Genomic DNA, 21,158 nt, shown 5'->3' on the forward strand with positions numbered 1-21,158 from the left:
ACGAAGCTGTCAGCTTCAAGCCATGCTCACCTACTTGGCTCCCAGAGTTGGCTTCTCTAAAGTGAGACTGCCCTCCAGGGTCAGCAACATGGGGAGCTGGAGGAGGGGAAGGACAGGGTGGGAGGGAGGTGAAAGCCATGCGCATCGAGCCCATGGTAAGCTCAACTTGAAAATATCGTTTGGAAGAGATGGTGTTTTATAACTGTTAATAAAAGGCTTCCAGGGACACCTGGGTGGCTCAGGTCATGATCCCAGGGTCCTTCCTGGGACTGAATCTTGCATCAGGCTTCCCATGGGGAGCCTGCTTCTTCCTCTGCCTATGTCTCTGCCTGTGTGTGTTTCCCATGAATAAATAAATAAAATCTTTTTTAAAAAATTAAAAGGCTTCCATTTCCTAATAAAAGAGGTGCCACTGACAGACACAGGGCTGAAATTCGGAAGACTGGTTGGAGAGCTAGCTGTGGTGGGAACTACCCAGGTGGTCCTTGCTAAATTCCTCCCATCCCCTGGGCCTCCGTTTACTCATCTGTAAAATGAGCAGAAGTGGACTGAGAAGTTCTGCTCATAACCTGTACCTCTCGGAGACATCTTTGGATCAGATGGGTGGTCTTTAAACTGCATGCAGGGAGATCTCAGGCTCCTCCAGGGCACCTGCAGAAAGGCTGAGTGAGGGGGCTCCCCTTGCTTTTGCCTGATTTGTTTTTTTTGTGGCTCTATACCAGATTTCCCTTGAAGAAAGGAGGATTTGGCTACAGAAGTAAAAAGTTGCCAATCCCCCTAAACAGTGAGGGGGTAATAGTACCTTTTCCCCCACCGAGTGTTGTGAAGGTTTAGCTGCCACAAGCAGGCCTGGGGGGGCTGGGAACCCAAGAGAGGAGGGAGGGGTAGGAAGGGGGTGATGAAGCTCAGCATGACCCCCCGAAGCACCTCTCTTACCTGCTTTATAAATTGAGTCCTGAGTAAGAGTTATGAGAAAAGTGAAAGGGCAGCTCAGTAAATTTAAAATACATTGAAAACCTTGAATCTTCCAAATCTAGCGTATATAGTACACTAGCAGCACATCTGGCCACCCCTGCCTCTCAACAGCAGAAGCCTTAGACCTCGGCTCAACATGAAAAAAATAGAATTTACAAGCTTGCCAAGAAATACAACCAGGCAGGTTGGATAGTAAAAATTAGTGGGTCAAGGGCTGAGGCCATCCATCAGGAAGCTTCAGAAATGAAAGCTCTGAGGCGGGGAAGTTCTCGGAGTACCAAATGCACTTTTAAATCTTTCACGGGAAGTGGGTCCAGTCACTACAGCTAATGGCTCTTCCAGCAGCCACCCCCATGGGAAAACTCTGGAAGGAGGCACCCAGAGCAGCATCTTGATTTATGGACTGTGTTTCCCTGAGGTCAGGAGGGGCTGAGTCACAAGTTCATATGAATATTTTCCAGTTGTACCATCTTCTTATTCCAGCCACAGTGAACATTTTGATGATGGGTGAAGAAAGGCTGATTTACAAAGTTGATTCTTTGTACCCCATCATCTTGCGTCTTTGCCCTCTTGGGAAGATATTTTGGCCAAAAGAGATTTTAGGCCATGATCCCTCGTCACTGAAGCCTGCACCTCTCTCTTCTCCTGGCTTTAGGGACACGAGAGAGCCTGAGATGCCCTCTGTTCCTCCTGAGAGAACTGTCTCCCCCCTGCCCTCCTTCATGAGGCTCCCCAGGGGGCAGCCATGCTTTACGTCATCCTCTTGGCTGACTGGACAAAGTGGGTGCCTGGCTCAAGGGCAACCGATTGATGGGCTAGTCAATGAGCCATGAGATGGCTTGGAATTGGGTGAATGAGCTCTTATTTCTTGGCATTTGTATTAATTCCTGGGATTATCTTAACAAAGTCCCACACACTGACTTCAACAACAGAAGTTTTTGTCTCTTGGTCCTGAAGGCTAGAAATTCAAATCCGAGTGTTGGCAGGGTTGGCTCCTTCTGAAGGCTCTGTGGAGAACCTACCTGTTCGTGCCTCTCCCCTGGCTCTGCGAAGCTCACGCATCCCTAGCCTTGAGCTGGCAGTCTACTGTCCTGTACGCATCTGTGTCCACAAGTCCCCTTAATATAAGGACACCGGTGATACCAGAGTAGGGCCTGTCCTCAGGACCTCACCTCAACTTGATCATCTGCAAAGACCCTATTTCCAAATAAGGTCGTGTTCACAGGTACAAGTTTTGGAGGGGATATAATCCAATCTGTAGCAGTGCTGAACTGGGACCCAAGGAGAAAGTGAGGCAGGTGGCAGGAGAAGCTGGCAGTGAGGAGAGGGGATCACCATGAGCAGGTGGAGGCTGAGGCCACGACAGAAGAGACATTTAGGGGCGTAAGAGTCCTCAGAGGAGGGTGAATTCACGGGACTGAGAGACACATGGAGAAGCCATGTCCCCAGAAGCACCCTGTGCCCTCGGCCCTGGATTGCTGTGGCTCTTGCTGGACTCCCATGAGCACCCCACCCTCCCGCAGCCCTTGGGAGGCTCACCCTCTCTCCCACACACTCCCCTCACCGCACTCAGGCACCGTGAATGAGCCCTGCAGGAGCAAGAGTGAGAGAGCTCAGACTCCGCATTTCTCCTTCCTTTTGCCCCCCCCACCCCCCCCACCTCAGTCTCCTGGAGGACTGGGTCATTTGTTCTCCTTGGCCCACTCGGCCCCTGGGCTCTGCTCTCTCCTCACACCTCACGCTTCGGCCGGGCCTTCTCATCTCCCGTGTGGGTACAGTGACCAGTGATAAGCTGATGCCTCTCAGCCAGTCTCTCCAGCCCCGGCTCCTGAGACCCCCAGGCCTGCCCTGGGCCCCGCCTGCCCCCCCACCCTCCCCTCACCTGGGTGATGCACCTGAGCAGCCTCGCACACCAGGCCCCACACCTGGAGCCAGCCTGTGCTCTCCCTTCCCACTCCCGTCGCTCTGGTCAGTCCCCATGCCCCTCAGTCCTCTCCCTCTTTCTCTTATTTTTTGAACTTCAGGGTTTTTTGTTTTTTTTTTTTGACATAGTGACAAAATGCACATAACATAAAATTGACCGGTTTAACCTTTTTAAGTAAACAGTTCGGTGTCATTCAGCACAGCCACACTGTGCAGCCATCACCGCCACACTGGACAGCACTTGTTCATCTCGTCGGACTGACATTGTCCCCATCAAGCACTAACTCCCCGTCCTGCCCTCCGTCCTCCCCAGCCCCGGGCAGCCGCCATCTATGTCCGTCCCTATGAATGAGATTACTCCAGGTACCTCATCTCAATGGAATCCTACCCTACTGTCCTTTTGTGACTAGAGGCCTATCTCTCTCATGTCCTTTTTATCTGTTCCTCTTCTCCCTTTCCACGGGACTTGACTTTTTAAAATCTACGTTACCACAACAGCCCCCCAGCCGCTCCCTGCCTCAGTTCTCCCTGCCTCAGTTCCCCTGCCTCCCTGTCTTCCAGTTCCAAGACTACACTCAGCCTTGAAACGATCTTCATGAAAATCAGTTCTGATGGTGCTCCTGAACTGAAAGCCCCCTTCGAAGGTGTCATTGTGACACAGAGCAAACTCCTCGGCCTGGGGTTTGAGGCCAACGGAGAGCTGGTGGCTTCTGGGCCTCCCCAGCTTCTGATCCAGCCCAGACCTTCTGGCTGTGCCAGCCCACTGGCCCCGGCCAGCCCTGACATTTCAGTCCTCCCACCTGTCCTCTCAGCCTGCAGTGCCCTCTCCCCACCTCCAGGCCTTCTGAAGTCCTGCTAAGTCCTGGAGGCACAGCCCCTCCAGAGAGTGAAACATCCTGATCTCTCTCTCTCTTGCTCTCTCTCTTTTTAAGATTTTATTTACTTATTCATTGGAGACACAGAGAGAGAGGCAGAGACATAGGCCTCCCCTTGGGGAACCTGATGCAGGATTCCATCCTGGGACCTGGAATCACAACCTGAGCGGGAGGCAGGTGCTCAACCGCTGAGCCACCCAGGCTCCCCCCAACCTCCTAACTGGAGAGGCTGGCCTCTCCCTCACAACCTCCAGGGAGCGGGGAAGCAGTGCTGCCACCTAGAGAAGACTGTGCTCCCTGGCCCCTCAGCACCCCATCCTCTCTGCCAGCTGACCAGCTCCGCATCTCAGCGTGCAGCCCCGGGCCTAGCGCAAAGTGAGGGCTCCCTCCCCACAGCTTAGTCAGGGCTGCAGGCCCAGGGAGTGGGGCAGATGACCGAATTCCTGTGCAGGCCAGTGACCCCCAAGGGGAGACAGTCCACCAACCCTGGGTTGGTCAGGGCTGGGGGCTGCCAAGTAGGGTGTGGAAGGGATAGACAAGCAGGGACTGGATGTCTTGGGGAGCTTAATTTCCTCAATGCTTAGGTTTTAGAACAGGGTCATTGAAAAGGACGCAAGAATCCTTACCAGCAACCACGCAGTGTGCAGAGACCTTAGCAGCCTATAAGCCTCGACCACCTGCCTGGTCCCTGCAGCGCACCAAGTGAGTGTGCCTGAGGGCGTGCTGTCACCTGTGATGAGATCCAGCCAGAGAGCAGGTGACCGGGCCGAGCTTCCCAGCCACTTAGGCCCACATGCCCTGCCATGCTGCTTCCCCAGAGAGCCCTCGGCTGACGCCTAGCCCCTCCCCAGTCCTGGGAAAGATCTCCCCGGCGGGACTGGCTGCCAAATTGGCCGGGTCTGGGTCCACTGTAAAATAAGACCATAAGGTCCTCTGTTCAAAATCAGGAAAAAAGAGCCATTCAAGGCACCAAGATATAAAGTTTCGCCTTTTCCCTCACGGTCTTGCTCTTGATGTGTCATAGTGTTTTCTTATCGTTTACTGTCTCAATCACACAGGTGCCATGTGCTACGACACAAAGCATGCACACCAAATCCACTCACTGCCACTTTCCTCCCCCTGCCCTGATGGGGGCCAGATGGTCAAGCCAGGCATCTCCCCTTCACACAAGGGGGCCACTGCCCCAACACACAGAAATGGGCCATCAGGCGGTATCAGGATCTCAGTGCTGGACAGGGTTGGATGAGATGCTTGCCCTGCAGAATGTACCAGAGATCCCCAGTGGTAGATGCGGGGAGGCTGGCAGGAAATAGGGGCACCAGCAGGTGAGGCAGCTGGGGTCTGAGAACCCACCCCCAGGAAGCAGAGTGGCAGCAGAAGGTGCGACATCATATGGGCAGACGCTCTAAGCCCTGGTGCATGCTCCGTTGGCCACGGGACTTCACTTAAAAATACAAATCCAAAGAAAAAATTAAGAATTTCAAGAGACTAACTGCAGAGCATTCACCCAAACCCAGCGTTCTGCTGAGAGTACGGTTCTATGCAACTGTGTCACCTACAACCTGTCCCCAGCTCTCTCCCCAGGACACAGACCCTGAAGGCCCCAGGGCCAGACTCAGCCCTGTCTCCCCTCAGATGGTCCTTGTCCCTTCTCCTTAGTATCTTCCAACCCATTAGCATCTCCAGTCCCTGCGGTCTACAGGAAGCAGGGCCCACTGTGCAATGGCAGAAGGAGCACTGGGATGGGAGTCAGAGGATCTGGTTACAAGTCCTGTTCGTTGAGGACTTGCTGTGCAAGTTGGGCACGTTGCTAGATCTCTCTGGATCTCAGTTTCTCCAACCCAATTCATTGGGTATTTACTGACAACCTACTATGTGCAGGGCATGGTGGGACTTTGTGGCACAGACAGAAATTAAGACATTTCCTGGCCCTCAGGAAGCTTATAATTAAGTTGGAAGAATAACACTCATATAGAGATCCTTGGGGTAGCGTCACACACACGGTGTCTTTCCCATGTACCCCCACCAGGGTGTACAGCTAGGCCATGAGCCCTACTTTATAGATGAGGCCTCATCTCTGGTCAGCCTGTAGAAAGGCAGAGCTTGGAGTAGGGGTCACACAGATCTGGCCCTTGCTGGGCTCTGTCTGGCTGGGCAGCCTTGGTCATATCACACAGTACCTCTGACATTTATGGAGTTGCTTTTGTTTTTTTTTTAAGATTTTATTTATGTATTCATGAGAAACACACACACACACACAGAGAGAGAGAGAGAGAGAGAGAGAGAGACATAGGCAGAGGGAGAAGCAGGCTCCATGCAGGGAGCCCAACGTGGGACTTAATTCCGGGTTTCCAGGATCAGGCCCTGGGCTGAAGGCAGTGCCAAACCCCTGAGCCACCCAGGCTGCCCTATGGAGTTGTTTTTAAAGTGAGGGCACAGCATTCACCCCTCAAGGGATGCCATACGAAGGGAATGAGATAAAGGTAATATAGTTTAGACTGCTGGTTTCCTTCCCCTTTTCTCAGTCCCACAACACTTGAGACCAAATAAGCCAACCCTATGAGCATGAGACGGGTGGACATAGCTAAGCAGCCATGAGAAAGATTTAGGGGTTCTCAAGTGACTATTGACCTAATGTCAGTTGATGGCATGAGGCATGGGCCCCCAAAGTCATGGTGGGATCTCAGCTGCTTTAATCAAAGTACAGTGGCTGAAGCAAGACAGTGTTGGTCTTGCTCAGCTTCCTCTGGAGCTTAGCTCTGGGCCACCACTCTTTCATTAGTAGGGGTGACTTTTTTCTTTCTTAATAAGGCATTGGTTTTATATATAGTCAAGTGTGCAAGTCTTGAGAGTACAGCTTCCTGAATTTTCCATGTCCGTACCTATGTAAACACCACTCAGATGAAGACATGAGACATTTCCAGGCCACCAGAATGCTCTTATACTTCCTCCCAGTCCATCTCCCTCAAGTATAGCTACTATTCTGACCTTAAAACCCAGATTGGGGGGATCCCTGGGTGGCGCAGCGGTTTAGTGCCTGCCTTTGGCCCAGGGTGCGATCCTGGAGACCCGGGATCGAGTCCCACGTCGGGCTCCCGGTGCATGGAGCCTGCTTCTCCCTCTGCCTGTGTCTCTGCCTCTCTCTCTCTCTCTCTGTGTCTGTGTGTCTGTGTGTGACTATCATAAATAAATAAAAAATTTAAATAAAAACCCAGATTGGCTTTAACTGTTTTTTGAACATCATATAAATGCAAACATTCAATCTGGCTTCTTTCATGCAGCATTACATCTGTGAGATTCATCCGTGTTGCATGTTAGCAACAGCTCATTCTTCTTCACTGATGTGTAGTATTCCATTAAATGAATTAGACCATAATTTATTTAGTTACCCTGCTGGTAACAAACACTTGAGTTATTTCTAGTATTTGGTAATTATAAATAGGGTTATGAATATCTTGTGGTAGAAACAATGGCTTATTTTCTCTTGGGTACATACCTGGAGTCAAATTGCTGGCTCAGAGTAAGTACACATTGAGTTTCAGTAGATGCTATCAAACGCTTTCCCAAAGTAACGGCACAATTTTACATTTCCACCAGTGATGATGAGTGTTCCAGTTGCTCTGCACCCTGTCCACTCTTGCTATGGTCAGTACTTTTCATTTTAGCCTCAGCCATGATGGCGGGTGGGTGGTGGTATCTCATTGTGCATTTCCCTGCTCACTGATGATGCTGAGTATATTTCATATGACTATTGACCATGTGGGCAACCTCTTCTGTGAACTGGACCTTTTCTCACGAGCGGTGCTGAGTCCAGAAAAGGATGGCAGGACCATATGAAGAACCGTTGAAGGACCAGGGGAGACATGGTCACACTCTTTAAACCCGTAATGTGCTGATCCTGGGAAGGAGGAACAGATGTGTTCTGTGGCTCCCCAGCAGGCAGAAGACATAGATTACCAGGACATGGATTTACAATCTGTGCAAGAAACTTTCTAACATTAAAAAAAAAAAACAATGGCCCGAGATGCGCTGGGCTGATTCAGGAGGTAGTGGGGTAGTGGGGAGGGGTTACCAAAGGCATGCGAGTGGGGATGACAGAGTTCCAGATGAGGCCTTCCAGAGACAGTTGATGTCTCTGCTGATGGTGGTGGTTGTTGGGGAGTTGAAAGATGAGATTTAAGACTTGGTTCTATTAGGAAAGATGTTTGGGGCCACTGAGTGGGGAGGATGGGGACTCAGAGACCAACTATCTTTAAAAGACTTATTTTTTTGGCCTGTTTGCTTTTATTTTCCCCAGCTGAGCTCATTCTCTTAGTCATGTGGGAAAACACCTGCTGAAAAAGCAGGGAAACTAAACACAGTGTTTGACTCTGTCTCCTTCTGCAGTTGCTATGAGCCCCATCCCACGACATAGGAATCTCAAAGGTCTACATGTCCGCCAAAGTTGTCCAATGGTTTAAATTAGGAAGGCCGTGTGTGTGTGTGTGTGTGTGTGTGTGTGCATGCATCAGTTTGTATTTTCATTTCTCATCTCCTGAGGTCATCACAGTGTCTGAGTCACTGCACAAATCACTATAAGCAACAGGGTTCCAGGAAAGGGCTCGGAAACCATCTCCCAACCCTAGCTGGCCTGCGAACCAGGCCATCGTCTGCTCTGTGGCTCCTTCTCCTCTCCTCCCTGCAACTCTCCTAGTTCAAGAATAGGAGTTGTCACCAGGCCCAGACTCTTCTACACCATCTTTCTCCCAGCTGAAAAGGCTTCTAGCAAGCCAAGTATCTTAATACAAATGGAAGAGGCCATCAGAGTTCTACCATCAGAAGCATCGTCTTACTGTACCCCTCTGTCCGCAAGACTGAAAGCCACTTGGGAGCAAGCACCTCTCTCTCCCGCATGATCCCACACAAAGCTGGCACCCCTCAAGTGCTGAGGGCAGGTTTGCTAAGTAAATGAGTGAATGCCTAGCATTATTACTGGCTTTGATGGCCATAAATCAAAAGAATAAAAGTTGGTTTGTAGAAAAGCCTGTGGACTTCATTCCTCTTCTCATTCTCCATTTTACAAACACAACTTGTCACCTTGCCTCTCAGCAGGCATTAGCATAACATTCGGCTTATGAAGCTCACCTTTGCATTTTCTGAAAAATCAATATGAAAATTATCATGAACAATGACAAAGGCAAATGGCAAATGGGGGAAAAATATCTGCTGCCCATTGAACAAAGGGCTAATTCATTTAATAGACAAGAGTCCTACCAAAAAGCCAAGGCAAACCAAAACAACAACAACAAAACCAAACCAGTGAAAATATAGAAAGAGGAAAGGAACAGGCAATTCACCTAAAAAAAAAAAAAGGCCAAAAAGCCTATGAGTAGATAATGATGCTCGCTCATAACTATGGAAAGGTAAATTAAGAAATGAGCCATTGTCTCTCATCCAACACACTGACAAAGATGCAAAAGCCTGAGAATTCCCAGTGTTCACATGTTGCGGGGGAGACCGGTGCTGTCACATAGAAGAGAAGCTCACATGGGTTTACCTTCGTTTAGGCAAATTAAGCCATATCCACCCAATTGCACATGCCCTTTGACTCAGCAATTCTACTTCCAGGAATTCATCTTGTTCACTTAGTCACCGAATTGTACAAAGATATATGTACAAATCATCTGATTATATTAGCAAAAAATGGGAGCCACATCAAAGCTTATCCGTAGGACACTGTGTATGTAAATTCTAATGCAGACATAGAGTAGAATGCTATTAACCAAATCTTTGGGGCGTTATGCCCAGTATGTCACTGCACCTTATAATAGCAAGCGCTATTCTGTACATACTGTCTAATGGGCATGGTAATACACTATACAGATTATTTCATACAATCTAAATAACTCTATGAAGTAGGTACATTTTTTAAAAAAGATTTATTTATTCATGAGAGACATAGAGAAAGAGGCAGAGACACAGAAGGAAGAGCAGGCTTCCTATGGGGAGCTGATATGGGACTCGATCCCAGGACCCCAGGATCATGACCCAAGCCGAAGGCAGACCCTCCACCGCTGAGCCGCCCAGGTGCCCCGAAGTAGGTACTTTTTAATTCCCGTTTTACAGATGCAGAACCTGAACCGCAGTAATCCACCTGTATTAGCTTCCTAGGGCTGCCGTAGCCAATCACCACAAACTGGATGGCTTAAAATTACTCTGTTGCAACTCAGAGTGTTCAAAAACGGAATCAAAATGTCAGCAGGGTTGGTTCCTTTTGGAGGCTCGGAGGGAAAGTCTGTTGTCCTGTGCCTCTGTCCTAGCTCCTGGCGATGCCAGTCCTCCATGGCATTTCTTGGCTTGCACCTGCATCGCTGACTCTGTCATTACAGGCCCTTCTATACCCTGTGTGTGGCCACTCCTCTTCTTTTTTTTTAATTTTTTATTTATTTATGATAGTCACAGAGAGAGGGAGAGAGAGAGAGGCAGAGACATAGGCAGAGGGAGAAGCAGGCTCCATGCACCGGGAGCCCGACGTGGGATTCGATCCCAGGTCTCCAGGATCGCGCCCTGGGCAAAGGCAGGTGCCAAACCGCTGCGCCACCCAGGGATCCCCACTCCTCTTCTTATAAAGATACCAGTCATCAGATTTGGGGCCCACCCCAATCCAGGGAGACCTCATTTTAACTAATTACACCTGCAAGGACCCTATTTCCAAATAAGGTCACATTCTGAGGTTCCAGATGAACATGATTTTGGGGGGACGCTATGTAACTTAATACGGTGACCAAGATCACAAAGCTAGTAAGTACTAGAGCTGAAGTTTGAATCCAGACAAGGCCCCATCTGACTGTACGCATCACCACGACGCCGGGCTGCCTTCTCATCATCGCTTACGCTGTGTGACGCCAACCACATCACACCCAGGTGCAGTCTTATATAGTGCCATGTGATAACTAATTTAGCCCCAATTTATAGATGGTGAAACAGATCCCCACAACAACTCCATTTTATAGAAGGAGAAACTGAGGCATGGAGAGTTTAAAATGACCTGAATTTACACAGTTAGTCACAGGCAGACATTTGATTTGAACCCAGAGAGGTGGTCTCAGAGTCTGTGTTCTTAAGCCCTATGCTAAACTGCCTTCCACCTCATGTTCACCATTGTGATGTACACTCTAAAAATCAGGGCTCAGAAAACACCTCGCTCTCCTGAAAATTGGTGATCTTTTCATCAGACACCAACCATCCCCCAGTGCATCTTGTGCCCTTGCCCCTTGGCTGTCATGATTCATCCCAGAGCTGACTTGGGTGTCCAAAAACAGTTGCCATCTCAGCCAACACGCTGGCCTGATTTCCTCTCTTCATTCTGTGGTGGATGTTCTTACCCTGGGCTTTGAGTGGCCTCCAGGGGGACCCACCCGCCCGCTGAAGTGACATGTGAACTGTCATGCAGAGGTACATTCATTTTTCTCCAGAAAAAGTTAAGAGCATGGCCCTTAGCTCCCACCAGATTCTCAGGGTTTCATAATTCTGGTTTTCAAGCTTGCTGCCCTGTCTTTTTAAAACTTCTGTTCTTACCAGCTCTGTTGCCTGTTCAGGTTTATTTTAAGTGACCTCAAACCCTTTTAATAGTGTAAATGGAATGCAGTATAAAAAACATAAACAAATGCATACAACGTTGTCTTCTGATCTGACTTTGTAAATCTCTCTGGATTTGCCAGGAGGAAGTCCCTCTTTGGCACCCCCCTCACCCTTGTCTTCTGAGTGGTTTCTGAGGGGGGCACCTGGGCAGCCACTGGGAGCACTCATCCCCTGCTCATAGATGCCATGCTTGGAAGCAGTGTGCCCTGAAAAGGCGATGGGACACAATAGTCTGAAGACAGGTTTTAGGTTGGCCAGGAACTGGGGAGTTGGGCTTAAAAGACCCATCTGGGCCTAAATTTCTCCAGAATGCAAAGGAGAAGGAAGGAAGGGTACAGAAGATGGAAATCACCCACTGCTGCTCAGCCTGACCCTTCCAACAACAGGCCGTTTCTGGGGTCTTGCCCTCACCTGCATGTTGCAGCCACAGGCCCCTCCCCACAATCATGTGTCCCATCACCAGGGTCCCTGCCACCTGCCTGTTCTGTTCCTGCCGCTGCCTCCCTCACATGCCTCCCCCACCACCTGCCCCATCAGGCTCTTTCTGGGTGCCCTGCATGTGCTCCATTAACGACAAACAAAACAAAAACAAAAAACAACAACCCAACCAGAAAGAGCCCTGGATTTTGAGTCAGGGCTTAAATGAATTCATTTATAGATTTTAATAAAAACGACGTCTTAATGCAATGGCCAAGGGGAGACTTTGAGATAACTAGCACTCACCTCGGTGCTCAGAGTGTGGTAGTCTGTGTATGCAGGACGAACCTCACATTATGAGGTGTTTATTAGAGCTTCTTAGGAAATTAAGCCTATTGCTTAATAAAATGATTAGAGCTTATTAGGCACCAGGAGCGTATTAGAAATTCAGAATCTCAGAACAGCTCCCAGGCCTACTGGGCTAGAGTCTGCATTTTAATAAGATCCCAAATGATTCAAATGCCAGAGAAGCCCTAGTATAGAACACAAGGGCTCTCACTCCTCAAGCTGCCCAAACCCTGGAGAGCACTTTGGTTTTTCTGGACTACGTGCTCTAGTTGGATGATCTGGAATGATTCCTATTTGGTTCACTGTCCTCCATCAACAAAAGAGGGTTAATAATACCTGCCCGTCCCCTTCTCCCCTTACAGGATTCCCGAGTTTCAAATGAGATCATGGATTCATTCTATTTACTGGGATGGGGCTGACGGGGTTACAGAGTCAGGGGGAGCAGAGTAGGCGTGGTTTCTCCCCTCATGGAATCAATGGTCCGGTGGGAAAACATGCTGTAGATACTGGCTGGTGTTTTGTGATTGTCATGGCTGTCACTGGGCTTTCACCCTTTTCCTCACTCATTCACTCATCCAATGGTCATTTATCACCGCATAAAGTACTTGCACTGTGCCAAGCTCTGAGCTCTGACCTGGAACACTGGGGAAGCAGAAATAAATAAGCCATAAAGTGTCCTCACGGAGCTGTCAGTCCAGTCAGAGATAAGGATGTAACAGATGATCCCGTTAGGAACACACTGCGGCTGGTGCTCTGAGGTCCATTTGGGGGCCGAGAGAGCACAGGTAAGGCAATGAGGGGCTTTGCTTTAAAGGATTCGCCTTGTTAGGAGGGGAGAGAACAGCATTCCAGGCAGAAGGAAGAGCAGGGCCAAAGACAGGAAGCCATCAAGGCATACAGGCTTGTACCATGGCCAGAAGGTAAGGAGAATCTGCAAGAGTGCCAAGAGATGGTTTTGGAGAAGTTGCTTGGGGCTGCGTCTTTCTTTGCTGGTCCTTTGATGGGTTCAATGCTAAGGATCTGGTAGGAAATGGGGAGCCTCTGAAGGGAGAAGGATAAAAGGGTCAGAGCTACATTTCATAAAGATCTTTTAACAGAGGCATAGAAGAAGAAACGATTTGGTGCAGAGAGATTTTACAAGCCCCTGGCAGTAGCTCAAGGAGGAGACGGCAAGTACTTGATTGGGGTCATGACTGTGGAGATAGAAATGAACGGAAGGAATATTCTGGAAGGTAGAATTGATAGGACTCTTGACCAAATAAATGAGGTGGTGAAGGAAAGGGAGGTCTCTGGCTTGGTGCCGGGGTGGATGATGTTACTAATGTTAACCAAGATGGGGGACACTGGAGGAAGAGTGGGTGATGAGCCTGAGTCAGGCCTGTTGGGTGTGAAGTGCCTTTGGGAGGCCCCATTGGCTGTGTCTGATTGGCAGGAGTCATAGATGCCTGGAGCTGAGAGCAGCTCAGGCGGGACATACGAATTTGGGAGTTGGGAGTTTATAGCTGGTGGCTGGAGCCTGGGGGTGAATGGGATTGTAGGCAGATGTGGATGCAGAGTGGAAAGAGAATAGGGTTGAGAGTGTCACTGACATTTAAGAGAGGAGAAGAGGTGAGTCCATGAAGGAGACTGAGTGAGGCCAAGAGGCATTTGCTGCTTCTCTCAGTTCCCAGGGACATGGAGGGTGAACACCCCAGTGGCCACAACTCATCACCCAACAGAATTATCTCCAGGAAGGGCCCTGGGGTCACCACCCAGAAGCCTCAGGGTGAGCAGTCTCTCACTCCGGCTACGGACCCTGAGAAGATGTCCTGAGGCAGGGACACGCAGGTGCTTGGGCGCGGCCTGCCTCCCCCTCTCCTCCCCATGCACAGTAACTTCAGCCTTTCACAGATGTGTTTTTGTCTGAGAGAAACACAAAAGGATGCAAGAAAAGAGAAACAGAAGACATGCTTGCATCTGTTTAGTTTTTCAGATCAGGCGAGGACCCAGCACCTCCCAATATCAAAGAAAACCTCTCAGACATGTCCTAGGTTGACTCCAATGAGCTCATTCTCTCGTTATCATTAGGAGCAAAGAGAGTCGGGTCCTTTCACAATTAACCAAAGGAGGATCATATAAAACGAAAGAGAGGAAATGGGCCTCGGAATTATGCCCTGTGATTCATGTTCTCCCATAGAAACAGGACTGTGGCTTTAAACTGATAACGTCTCCGAGCAGCCAAATAATTGATCTATTTGGTGTTCTGGCTTTAAGCGAAAAGTGAATTGGCCTCTTTAGAAATGTTGGCTGCCGGGCTGGTCCATTAGTGAGACTGAAAAATCAAAACACTGACTGGAAAAGGCCATTACGACTCCTGGACTCAGCAGGAGTCATCGATAGATGATGTCATTTCAGAAGTAAGCAAGCCAAGGTCACAAGGCTCCTGGGCAGAGTCAAACTACCCTTCCTGGCCCATCACCACCCTCCTTCGCAGATACTGAAGCCTGCCAACGGAACACAGGGGGCTGAGCCGGGACGGGCTTTGTTTTATTTCTTTGCTTATCCTGATTCTAGAGGAATGTGATTCTAGAGCCCGTGACGCTGAAAAGGTGTTTAAGGCAGGCCCCGGTCCCCCCCCCCCCTTAAGCACACCCCTTGTATTCTCTTTTCAGCCTCTTCCCCTCTTCTGGGTCCTTCTCCACCTCTTCCAGTTCCTGCTACCCTCCCTCCCTGCTCCTTTCTCAGCCCAGCTTTCAGGAGTGGCAGGCTCTGTCCCCATGTCTTCAGCTCCCATTAGCCTCTGCCTCTTTCTCTCGCTAAGGCTAGAAATGGCATTGCAGGTACCAAACACTGGGCTGAGGGCTTTCCCAGCATCGTCTCACTTAATCCCTACAGCAACCCATATGCCCATTGCACAGAGGAGAAAACTGAGGCTCAGACACAGGCTGGGTCACCGCCCCCCTAAAGCAGTAGCAGATCCCACGTTTGAGCCCTTTGCAATACCCCGGGCCAAAGTCACTCACGACCACCTGCCAATCCTGGTGGCCCCTGCCCAGTCCTCAGCCCCTCTATCTCTCCGCAGCAACTGCCACTGAGCTCTCCCCTCCCTTGGCTCCTGGGAAGCCACCTTCTCCTACTCTTTCCCTCCTCTTCACAGGGCGGCACTTCACTTTTCTCATGCTAGGTCTACTGGGGACCAGCTTGCCCAACACCCCCTCATAGCTCAAGGTCACTCTAAGTGGGCGGTAGAGTTGGGGTTGGAGACAGGTGTCCTAACCTCCAGGTCAGTCCACTCAGAGCTGCCACTAAATACCTACCTACTCCCTGTTTTTACATTTTTGCTGAGCAGCAGGAAGCAGCCCTACCCGGGTTGAGGGAGATGGTGTGAGGCCCTGATAAGGTGGGGCGGAGGCTATTTTTAGAGGGCGCTGGCTTTCTACTTCAGCTGGGAGCAACCCAGGGGCCAAAATGGTCTAAAATGTGGGTTCACAAGATTGGTTCATTAAGGGGAGTAAATAAACCAAAGTGACAACATTCCTTGCTTTCACCCTGGCTGTTTGTTGTATGGCTCAAATTGATGGGACTGTCTTCATTTCCCCTTCCTTCTTTATCAGGGAGGCTTTGAGGTGGGTCTAGAGAAAACATCATAGAAAGTAAAGTAGAAACAAAAATGAAATTTCAGAATGAGGGCGCTGTTGGCTGAGCGAGGGAAAGTCCTGGACAGCTGCGGATCAAAGAAGAGGGGGCATTGGTGGGGAGGCTCACAGATCCCCGAGACCCGCCTGAACAAGCAGGAAGGATCAGGAAAGAAATGAGAAAAGCTAGTGGGGCCTGCAGGCCTCCTGGCCAGTCCAGCGGCACGTGGCCTTGAGCAGGGGGTTCTGCTCCGCCCTGGACAAAGAACAAAACAACTGTCATCACTAGGAGAAAGATGAGGATTTGGGGGATGCTCCCTCTGAGGCCCAAAACCTGAGTTAGGGTCTGATTCTGTGATTCGGATAAGGAAAAGCTGGGGCTAGGTCACCTCCAAGAGGAGAGAGTGAAGGTGGAGCCCAGGTGCAGGGTGGGTACGGCAGGAATGGGCTGTGCTGGTGGGGGGTTGCGGGCTGCTTGGGTGGCTCCAAGGCTACATCATAGGCACTGTATAGATGGGGAAACTGAGGCCAGGGAGCTGCTGGACTGGAGCCTCTGGTCCTGCCCGGTTCCTTGGGTCTAAAGCTATCTGAGTCCCAGGCTGCTTTGTGAGGGTGACGGCCGCCTCCCAGCAGAGGTGCCCATAATTACCGCGGGACGCTCTTCCTGGAGGTGTGCGGCCCCGACTACTGGGGCGGGGGGACCCAGAGCCCAGCACGGGCCCGGGCCACGGGGACTGCCAGTGTCTGCTTGCCCGACGCCCGGGGATGCGCGCGGCCGTGCCCCCCGCGCCCCAGGCCAGGGCGGCGAGCAGGTGCGCGCGGGAAGCCGGCGGGCAGGTGCGCGCCCTGCCGCTGCCGCCGCCCCCGCCGCCGCCGCCCCCGCCTCACGCCCGGCTCCGCCGCGCGGGCCCGACCCGCCGGACGAGCGGGGAACGCGGGGCCGCCGGGTGAGCGGGCGACGGCGGAGCGGCTGCTGGAAGTCGGCGGCACGCGCGAGTCCCGGTGCTCCGCGCCGCGCCAGCCCCGCAGTTTGGGAAACTTTTCCTGCCACCCGCTGGCGCGGCCCGGACCCCGGGTCCCCGTCCGCCGGGCGCCTCGGGCGGGGGCTCGGCGGGCACCTGTCGCCAGCGCGGCGCCCGCCGGCTCAGAGCCCCGCCGCGGGGGGTGGGGGGGTGCGCGGGGTCCGCGGGGGCGGGGGTGCGCGGGGTCCGCGGGGGCGGCCGCTCCGCCCAGGACCCCCGCCCGGCACAGCCCCCCCCGCCCCCGCCCCCGCCCCCGCCCCCGCCAGAGCGCGCGGGTCCTTCCGCCGTTTGCCGCCGCGGCGCGGAGGGCCAGGCACGGGGGTGCCCCGGGGCACAGCGGCGCGCGGCCCGGCCCCCGACCCCGGGCTCCGCAGCCCCGGAGGCAACCCGAGGCGGCGGCTATTTATAGAGGGAGCCACGCTCAGTCCCTCTTGGCGGCGGCGGCGACAGCTGAATATTTTGCCCAGATATGGCTGGGGCCCCGGCGCGGGGGCAGGGAGCCCCGCGAGCGCCAGGGGTCCCCGGGCCGGGCGGGGGGCTTACCGGGCCGTAGAGCTGCGGGCGCGGGCGGCGGGCGGGCGGCGGGCGGCGGGCGGGCGAGCGGAGCGCGGGGCGGGACGAGCTCCCGGGCGGCGGGCGGCGGGCGGCGGGCGGCGGGCGGCGGGCGGCGGGCGCTGTGGGCTCCGGGGGTGGGAGCCAGGGGCGGGCCCGGCTCCGCGCTGTCACCGCGCCCCGCCCCGCCCGCCGCCCGCCGCCCGCCGCCCGCCGCCCTCGCCCTCGCCCTCGCCCTCCGCCGCGCTCCCTCCGCTCGGGGGCGCCGGGGCGCCGCGCGCCGTCCGCGGCCGGGGAGCGGCGACCTCTGCGGGCCGCCCCGAGGCTCGCTCCGCGGACGGAGGGCTGTGGGGGCGGGGGCCGAGGCCGAGCCTCGGTGTCCCTGCTTGCGCCAGGGGGAGTTTAAGGGGCGGTAGAGTTCCCCGGGGCGAGGTGGGCGGAGCAGGGCCAGCCGAGCGGCTGCCGCACCTGTAGCCCCCGACGGCAGCACCTGCCCCCGCTTACCAGCAGGTCCAGCGAGGTCGGCCGTGAGCCGAAGCTCAACAACGCCGTGAGCACGTACTTCCAGCAGAGCCCGATGCACCCTCTCTCTACCCGGCGAGCATCAAGTGTCCAAAATGCCGACCTAAAATACAACCCGAAAGTCCCACTTTCTTAAAAGGCCAATTAACACGTTTTCCAGAACAAACCACTTAAACCCAAACAGAAACTGAATTTTTAAGATGGCTCATAAAAGGGAATTCGCCTGGGCAGAAGGCATGGCTTCTTTTTTTTTTTTAATTTATTTTTTATTGGTGTTCAGTTTGCTAACATATAGAATAACACCCAGTGCCCATCCCATCAAGTGCCCCCCTCGGTGCCCGTCACCCAGTCACCCCCACCCTTTCTACCATCCCCTTGTTCGTTTCCCAGAGTTCGGAGTCTCTCATGTTCTGAAGGCATGGTTTCTAATTATTATGGGAAACTTTCTCATAGGGTAGACCCTAATAATGTAAGTCTCTTTTAATCGTGATGTGTAGGGGCGCCTGGCTGGCTCAGCCGATTAAGCCTCTGCGTTGGGCTCAGGTCGTGATGCTGGGGTCCTGGGATTGAGCCTTGCTCAGCGAGGAGCCTCCCTCTCCCTCTGTCCTTCCCTGGCTTGTGCTCATGCTCTCTCTCAAACAAATACATTTTTTTTAATTAAAAAAAGTCCTGGTGTATGGATTACTAATGAGAAACATTCCTTTTTAGTTTTTGTAAATCTTGTTTTCCATGAAAATGTATCCCTACATTAAAAACCCTCACAGCTGTAAAAGAATGCTCTTTTCAAGGGGGTATGTGCCACACATTTTTAAATAAAGCAATGATTTATTTCAGATTGTTTTGTTTTTATTTCAGATTGTTTTAAAACCATTTTATTGTGGAATCAAACATTTAAGAGAAGTACATACACATCCTAAGTGTGCAGGTTCAAGAATTTTTATCACATGAACACCTGTTGCAACCACCATTCCGTCAAGAAACAACATTGCCAGCAGCCCAGAAACCAACCCCCTGTGATTCTGGGTCACAGCTCCCTCTAAGACGATGGCTTCCTTGTCTCCTACAGTAATCACTTCCTTGACTCCTTTCTTCCATGATTTGTCTCCATTTGCAACTCTGCGGTCTGAGATTAATCCGTATGGTTTCATGTGGCTGTAGTTTAACTTTCATGGCTGTGGAGTTTTCCACTGCATGAATATACCACAGTTTTTTTTTTTAATGCACTTCACTATTAATGGACATTTGTTTCTAGGTTTTAGCTACGGCCAATAGCGCTGCTGTGAAACTTCTTTACTAATATCCTCCAGCACAAGTACACATATTCTTCAATAATTGAAATCAACAAAAGTTGAGAAGCCTTGACCAGTTCTGGGAGGAGTTGTGATTGCTCATCGAAATTTGAATTTTTATTTCCCTTGTCCTAATGGGTTGAGCACCTTTTCATGTTTGTCAGCCAGTTGGATTTCCTTTTTTTGTGAAGTGTTTGTTCAAATTGGCTTTTGTTTCTGGATAGTCTTTTGTTCACTGAATATGTTCTATCTACAAATATTCCTCCACTGTGTGCTTTACCTTCACACCATCATAATAATGCCTTTGGGCAAACAGGTATTCTTCATTTTAACATAGTTTAGTATATCCACATTTGCCTTTATTGTTAGCACTTTGTTCTAACATCTAAAGACGTTTAGGACGTCTTTCCTACTCCTGGATTATCAAGGTACTTTCTTATGTTATCTTCCCTCGCTAGACTCTCATGTTTAGGCTCTAAATCCACCTGGAATCAATTTTGAATATGGTATGAAGGAAGTTTCATTGTCTGTCAAATTGTCTTAGTACCAGATTAATTTTTCACTTACATCAACAACACACTTGCTTTATTTTAAAAAGTAATAGAAGCATTTCTAAAGTCAGTGAAATAGAAACCACCTCTTCTTTAGCTGTAGGCAACTTGAGCATTTTTGTTGTTTTTTTGTTAGGGAAAGAAACTATTATAAAATACATTCACACTATTTTTACTTATTACTTATTTACTTAATAATATTATTACTTAATATTTATATGTCAAGTTATTTTGATTTTATCCTAAATGATTATTTGTCATAAATAATGCAATGCCATAAGCATTCCTGAATTTTGAATCATTTTGATAAATATTAAATATAAATTTTAAGAAGCTAGAAAGATAACTTCAACATGTATTACATGAAAAACTTCAAACATCTGGTCTTTTTCTTTCTGCTCTCACTTTTCCTAGATTTTCTCAAATAAAAATAAGCAAGTGACTAAGAATTTTTATATCCCACCTGGTCTCTCCCCTGAGAAGACTCCACATTTCTAATAGTTTATGCATATTCTCATAGAGATCTATTTGCTTAAACTCAGTATTTTTAAAGTCTAAATGTTTAGTTTCCCAAATGGAGTGAGGGTCATCAACCTAGCCTCTCAGACATTAAGACTTGGCTTCACTTTTCGACACTTCCTTCTTCTAAAATGTCAGTACTAGTAATTCTAATTGAAAATGTCAAAAGGTCTTTAATTTTTTTTTCTTCATTCCCATTGATCCCCTCTCAGTCCAGGGCCCTGCTCATTTTTTCGACCACTGCTAAGGAAGGCCTCCAACCTATCCCCCTGTCAGTCCACCCTGCCTATCAATTAGCAAGCACATAATGGGTGCCTGATGTGTTCAAAATATTATCCTGTCTGTTGTGGAAGACACAGAAAGTGGTGTGTTCCAGAGTCCATTGTACAGGCTCACAAGAGCTGCTTGGGTATGTCTTTTCCCAGCTCTACATTGTGATGTCACATTGTTAGCGGGAACTCAACAATGGTGGGAGTATTTACAACATGGGAATCATCAGATACTGGGAATCATCAGATACTGTGAATCAAGGCTTACTCCCTGCCCACATTCACCAGAACCAACTGTCAAACATTTACCAGTGTACCATCAGAGAGATGACTAAGACCCATCCCTCCTTCAAGGAGCTCACAATCTAGTTGGGGTGATGGGTGCACAGACAACTAGTTATATACTATAAGGCTCAGTGAAGGTCTGAGTACCAAGAGAGAAATACCCAAAATGTAATAGAGTAGGAGGGATACCAGGGAAGGCTTCATGGTCAGCCTGGGAAGTCAGGGAGGATACTGGCAAACAAGAATGAGGGGTGGCAGAATGAGCAGCAGGCTGAAGAAACAGAATAAGCATGGTTTGGTGCTGTAGAATAGTCTTAGGTGCACACGCATGGGGTTCAGGAGCTACATAAAGGTCCAGTGTGGCTGGTTAGGGAGCA

The 21,158-nt window shown here is 50.6% G+C and overlaps 1 protein-coding gene across 2 annotated transcripts in view; it reads right to left on the minus strand.

The window, feature by feature from the left end:
- The window catches only part of TMOD1 (tropomodulin 1), an 81,628-nt gene extending 63,761 nt beyond the window's left edge, over positions 1–17,867 (minus strand). Inside the window, exon 1 of one of the 2 annotated variants that reach the window (XM_055302199.1) lies at positions 17,851–17,867. The gene's annotated coding sequence lies outside the window, so the exon portion shown is untranslated. Of the gene's footprint in view, positions 1–17,337; positions 17,422–17,850 lie in introns of those variants that run through there. The other variant, XM_055302200.1, reaches the window with a different exon arrangement.
- Between the last annotated feature and the right edge of the window lie 3,291 nt (positions 17,868–21,158).

Source organism: Nyctereutes procyonoides, unplaced genomic scaffold (genome assembly GCF_905146905.1).
Source record: "Nyctereutes procyonoides isolate TBG_1078 unplaced genomic scaffold, NYPRO_anot_genome, whole genome shotgun sequence".
NCBI lineage: Eukaryota > Metazoa > Chordata > Mammalia > Carnivora > Canidae > Nyctereutes > Nyctereutes procyonoides.